Source organism: Magallana gigas, chromosome 4 (genome assembly GCF_963853765.1).
Source record: "Magallana gigas chromosome 4, xbMagGiga1.1, whole genome shotgun sequence".
Classification (NCBI taxonomy): Eukaryota; Metazoa; Mollusca; class Bivalvia; order Ostreida; family Ostreidae; genus Magallana; species Magallana gigas.
The window spans coordinates 7,098,299-7,105,054 of NC_088856.1; the positions used below are offsets into that span (position 1 = coordinate 7,098,299).

At 31.6% G+C, this 6,756-nt stretch overlaps 1 long non-coding RNA gene across 1 annotated transcript; it reads left to right on the forward strand.

Moving 5' to 3' along the window:
- Positions 1-213: 213 nt before the first annotated feature.
- On the forward strand, positions 214-1,179 carry LOC136274403 (uncharacterized). Its single transcript, XR_010712720.1, has 3 exons — positions 214-372; positions 555-674; positions 1,081-1,179. It is a non-coding gene; the product is annotated as an uncharacterized lncRNA (long non-coding RNA).
- Positions 1,180-6,756: the final 5,577 nt, after the last annotated feature.

A 6,756-nucleotide genomic window follows, 5' to 3' on the forward strand; every position in this document is an offset into this window, starting at 1 on the left:
TACCTTTTACCCCTGTGTAAAAGCTTAAGGTGGAAGGCTACATCGTCAAAACATGTCTGACTTCCGTTCGAAACGCCATTGTGTTCCGGATTGATAACATTATGTCGTGGTACAAAATAGCAATACACCGTTTAATTGAACTCTTCTAACTAAGGAGGTGAGATACGACTGAAATCACCAAAACGCTTAGAAAATAAGTCAATTTTCTTCCTGTTTAAAGCTTTTAACTAACATTGATTATCAGCTGTTTTGTACGGAAAACATGGAATATAGATAATATACAGTTTCCCTGCTCTGCTGCTATTGGCAATACATTTTTGTCATGTCATCTGCAACAGACGATCATACATATGTGGCGGATTATCGAAATAGGTAAGCAGATGTCAAATTTTCATTTAAACTATATATGTATGATGAATATAAAACGAAAGTACCGTAGTACGATCTCTTGAATTGATCCTAACTTCCCAAATTTAAAAAAAAACATTTGCAGTAAAAGACTTTCAGTGAAACTTTGACATTAAACTAATGTATTTTGATTAGAATAAATACAGCTAGGTAGCAATAGCAGTGGAGGCCCGGATTTGCAGGCCAAATGAGGAAAAGACAGAATTCTGATAAGGAGCATGTTTTTCATTTCCACACATGCATGTGTATCACTATGGACATCTAATGTATGTATCAATATGCGTATGGTTGTTGTTTATAATTGCTATTGTATATAAAAAAAATAAAAGGCAATTTAACTACTAATATTTTGTTTTAAAGAGTTAAATATATATAATGCATTCATCAAAAATATAATTTTTCAGCTTCAAACATTATCATAAGCACTACTAATCTTATATATACATATTTAGCATAGACTTGTTCCTTTTTTAATTTTTCTTCGTGATTTTTATCAATTAAAAAATTGATCCCAAGATATTTGAGACCATTTAAAATAAAGAAAGACAACTCTTAAACAGGATCTTTTATACCAAGATTTTTGCAATAATTAAGTATTTCCTTTAATTTTTCAATTTCATTCAATTTCTTTTCTTCATCCTATTAACCAACGAATATTGTTTATATTTTCAGGTTTTTGTGGGATTTTGTCCAGCAGTTTGCCTTAAAAGAATTTTTTTATATTTTAGTTTCATATTTATGTGGATTCCAATAAAAATCATACAAACTTCATTCATGATTTTTTTGTTTTTCATTTCTAAACTTAATAACATTTCACTTTCATAAGATTTTTAAAACAGAAATGTTTAATAATTTGATGAATATGGGGTTATCTGGAACCAGACTGATATTTTAAAAAATTCTCTAGAAAATAGTGTATTGTATTTTGAGGTCTATTATTGTTGAATACTGTACCTAGTATTGGTAACAAATGCATGCAACAAAAATCTCCTACACTTATTTGGTGTAGAGATCCACCTTAAAATGCAAATTTGATATACTTTTAAACCTTGTACAACTTTTCCCCCTCAACGTTGCCTATGGATTTTATTTTGCATATATATAGTAAAGATGATCACTAACAGAAATACATAATTCATTTTTCCAGCAGTGGTTGTAGATTTTGCAAATTGATAAGCGTCTAAATGCATGTTCTCTTCCTGTTGTCATGGCAACAATTACAAAGAAAAATTTAAAAAATTTATTTTTTCCTAAAAATGGAAAAACTCAATCTTATAATAAATACAAAAACCAAAATACTATATAATATCATGTAAAGGAATAATTTGCGTAGATGTTTAGCTAAAATTATTGTTTTATTTTCAAAGATTTGTGCACCCGTAACTAAGGAAATAAATTTCCTTGGATACCAGTCCCTTAGTATGACAAACATCATTGTTTATCAGGGTTTTTGTGTTAAGAAGATTAAAATAAATAATACACGTCAAGAAGCTTTTCAAAAAATTATTTTTCCACTTTCCATGGAATGCTTGATGCTTGTTGATTTTTACTCTTAACAATTTTAGCAGTATATATATTAATGGCTTTTCAAAAATATCTATCTTCTGAAATATATTCTGTATAAACTTGATAAACTAAAATAATACAAACTTCGTTTTTAACAAAATATTTGCATGAAACAGATCTTTGGTTACTCAGAGCGTTTTATTGTACCTAAAGACTAAATGAGACGAGTCTACATTTTAATAAACATATTTGAAATGTCACAAAAAATAATTTTCTTATGTAGCAATTAATACAATACATTCATCGAATGATATCTAACGCGAGTGCTCTTTATAACAATAAATCAACGCAAACAATGCACAACAAAACATTGCAGGCTAACGCCGTTTTTCCACCTCAATCTTTATTTTATTAAGTGAACATGCAGAAGACACGATTTTAGTTTAGAGGCAAAACTTTAGGAATGTATTCTAAGAAGTCACTTGATGCTGTGTTGTGCACTTAGACAAAGCACTTTGTCTACATTGTCTCAGTCCATTCACTCGAAATTGGGTACCGGCTTACGTTGGGGGGTTAAGCTGCAATGGACTGGTGTCCCATCCAGGGGAATCCGGAGTCAATGACTCTCTTCCGCTTAGCACCACGGAAACCGGAGATAAGCACTGGCCCTTCGTGCCGTCATGGTACGGAGAATGATTTATCTTAACAAAATTTAAGAATGACAAGACCGACTTTCTTGTGTGACGCCTAAGTTATAATTGTTACCTCATACGCCATGTTTCAACACACGTTAAATGATTATGATATCACTGAGAATTTAAACCAAACCTTTTCAATTTCATAACTGAGTTTTGTAACTTTGGGCCGCGTCAGTTGATAATAATTTTTCACCAATCATAATATTTTCCTAGTTTTAACAAGAATTTAAAATAAAAAGACAAGGATATTGTAGGTTTGATATAATGATGCTCCGCTCGATACTGTATATTCCTTATTTTACGCGAGTACTTAATCCCGCGATTCCACAGTTTTGTCTCAAATCGCAAGAACATTAAATCGCGATCACCAACTTTTTTTGTCATTATTTCCTATAGTTTAAAAATTTCTGAAAAATTATAGCGAGATTTAAAAATCCGAAGATTGCTTCTCGCGATTTTACGCGGAACCTAATTCCTCGCGTTGAATTAGGAATCTACAGTATACTGTTTTGTAACGTTCAAGTTTTGTACTTTTTACCAGTTGTGTTTTCTCTTACATATCATTTCAAATGAGTGTACCCAATATTTTAAGTTTGGAAAGAGACGGGTTCTGCTTTTGTAAAGTATAATTAATTTTTTGGAGATTTGATTTGTTTTAAAACTATATTGAATTCATAAACGGTAAAAAAATTGGACTTACAGTTTCAACCAAAGTATAAATATTGTTAGACATACTAATGATTTCAAATGACTTATGCACCTTAACATTTAGGTAATTATATAATGTGTACAAACTGTCTGATAATAACGCATGAGAGCGCAAGTAAGACAGTATTATTTACTTAATTTACAGTTTGAGTACTGTATATCAGATTTATCTGTTCTACGTTGGTCAAATAATTTAAGAAAATAAAGAACAGTGACCCTTTTTATATGCTTATATATAATTTAGAGTCCATATTATTTATCAGGATGGACATTAAAAACGGTTACTGACAAGTTGATTCTATTATTTGCAATGGATTATTCTAACAATAAACATCTACTAGCTATAGAAAATGCAAAAAAGATATCTAACGATGATGAGTTTGTCATATGTTAAAGATCCAATATATCAAAATAGATTCTTTATTTCTATCCATAGACAATATTTAGATTTTGTACAAATTGTAATTGAATTTGGTACCCATGCCTGAAAATTTTTCATTTTAAAACAATTAAACATGTTCTATTTTTATGTTGCATTTTTTTAACGTTAAAATTATCTCCAATTTATAAATATTGTATGGCTTGTTTGTAATGCAATTCATGTATTTTAAATTCGATTGGACGAAGTTAAATTACAATAATTGAAAGCGATATTTACTTGAATTTTCACCAATAAATACAGCAAACGTGTACTCTGTCAGTATGTCGTAGTCTTTGAACATTATGCATGTTATGAATAGATTGAATATACTCAATATGTAAATTTAAAATGATTTGTCCAAAACATATCCCTTTCAATAAGCACCTTTAAAAATGCTAATGATGATTCGATCATTGACAACATTAAAACGTTTTTGAAAATGTTGCAAAGGAGGGACGAGAGTCGAGACTTGAAAGAAGCGACAGGGCGCTTCGAGGCGACCAATATATACTGTTACTGTACCAGTAAACTGAGAGTTCTGGGTTTATATCACGCGACTTTTCGAGATTTTTTATATTCAGTTTTCTGTTTCGAATAAAGAAAAGTAAGTTTGCTTGAAAACTTTCTTGAATATGATTTAACCATGAGCTTGAACGATCATTGTTTTCCGCCTGTTTACATCTTTGCATTTCAGCAGTGGGGGAAGTGACGAAATAAGTTAAAACTTGAATATGACATCTTTGAGATATGTTATTATATACCGTCTTTGATTTGATATAATATCAATATATATAACATTTAGAAACAAAGGGAATTCATTAAACTATGAGACATTTATAGCGTTGAACACCTGATTGCACAATATTGTCTATTGAAAAGTTTACGATATTGTGTATTACTGTTTGATAACAAACGAACAATTTATGAGATTTGTTGATGTATCATAACCCCTACTACCTTTAGTCTGACCCAAAAAGGGGCATATCTCAAATAACATTATTCAGAGTATGAAATTAACATGTACAGGGATTTTACTATGTTATTATTGCAAAGCCAATAACTGGTACAGGAAATCGTAAAACATGGCAAATTTGGGGCGTGCTAAAAACACAAAAACAAGATGGTTTGAGTTCTTAATAATGATTTACAATATAAAAGATGGATAAACAAGGATATCACCATTTAAAGTATGTCAAGTTTTATCCAAATATATCAAGAAACAAGGAAATCCGAAAAAACACATTAAAGTTTAGCCGATAACTGGTACAGTGCCAGTTACAATCTGCTAAGGCCCATCTATGTGCATCTATAATTATATGTGTTTTGAATCACCAATTATCGTTAGGAAACCCGTGACTTTTAATACCTCGTCTCCCATGTTGGAATCGCATAGCACTATCTCTGCAATGCAATGCGTATACATTGGAATTTCCAAAAAAAGGAATAAACGAACACTTATGATATATTTATTACAGTTCTCCTTATTTTTTTACGAACATGTTTCATATACTACAATGTTAAGTTCTACCATTTGTTTCATTGAAATAGCAAGTAAACAAGTAGCAAGCAATAGACATACAATTTAGCAAAACAATTCCATGTACATGTCAAAACTATCATATAAAAGTCCGTCCACACTTATTGCTAGGAATAAATAGTAATCTAATTATATGCTTCGATGCTAGATTGCATATCACATAATACATAAGAAGGGATTTAAAAAAAGAAATCAAATATCTGGTACTTTTCCAATCATTTCAAATATTAATAAAATAACTTTTTGTACATGTTAAAAAGGACTCTTTATGTGAAATTTTCTAGGGATTGCTATTTGTTCTTTTGTCTTTGACACAAATTTGCGGAGCTCTTCCTTGAATTCTGTGTCAAAATATCCATAAATGAGAGGATTGACGAAGTGATTCAGAGGAATTAGTTGACCCAGTAAGAATAAACCAGCTATCTCCGTTTTTGTAAACGATGAATAAATGTCATCAACTGTAAAATATATAATCCAAATGATAAGCGGGGGTGTGTACGACAACACATAAGCCACGATGAGATAAAAAAACATTTTCGTAACTCGTTTCTGCCCTGGAGTAACTTTAGACCTTGGCTTTTTATTGTTTTTTGCAGCTTTTTGGTTACCTGTCACAGTATCAGCAACATTGTTTCTCATGCGGTCTTCAACATCTTTTTGGACTTCTATAGTGTCTGCTTGATCGTCAGATACATCAGACGCTTCAAACATTACGTTTTTGTGAGCGTTTGGTATTCTAACTGTTATTGCCGCCCCCTGTTGTTTATTTGAGTTGCTTGGTATCCCGGTTTCATCAATTTCCATATTCAGTTTACACGATACGTGTGACGTTTCTGTCTCATATGTTGGTTTACTATTCGTGACTGTTCTGGAACTGAAAAGGTTTTCAACCTGCTTCAAGACGGGAACATACATACCAATTGTAATGATAAGATTTAGTGCAATTATCAGAGACAAAAGGTAAGGATACAAACGACTCGAAATTGACCGTTTGTCAGAAAATTCGCACACTTTCGTTGTCAAACTGTGGTTCGTATAGGTATTATTTACTGGAAAGGGTCCGGCAGTAGCCAACAGTGGGGCGGAATACACTATAGAAATGAAGCAAACAACTCCAAATAAAACGCGTTTCCAAAAACGTGTCATTTTCGGTTCAAATGGCTTACAGACTACATAATACCTTTGAATCGAAATAACAAGGATTGTATGTGCTGATATTCCTCCAATACATACCCGTATAAACGAAAAAAATTTACAATAAACAGTATTTTGGTCGATGTTTACATAATCAAAGATAAAGTAACGTATGGAGGTTAAGCACCCTAAAAGATCCACTATACCAAGCAGGGGTATAAAGTATCGCTCGCCTCTCTCCTTAATCCGAAAGAAGTAGAAAAATATGATGGCAGAGTTTCCAATGACTCCAATCACAGTCTCAATCATGATGAGAATTGTTCTACTAAGGACAATATCAGAAT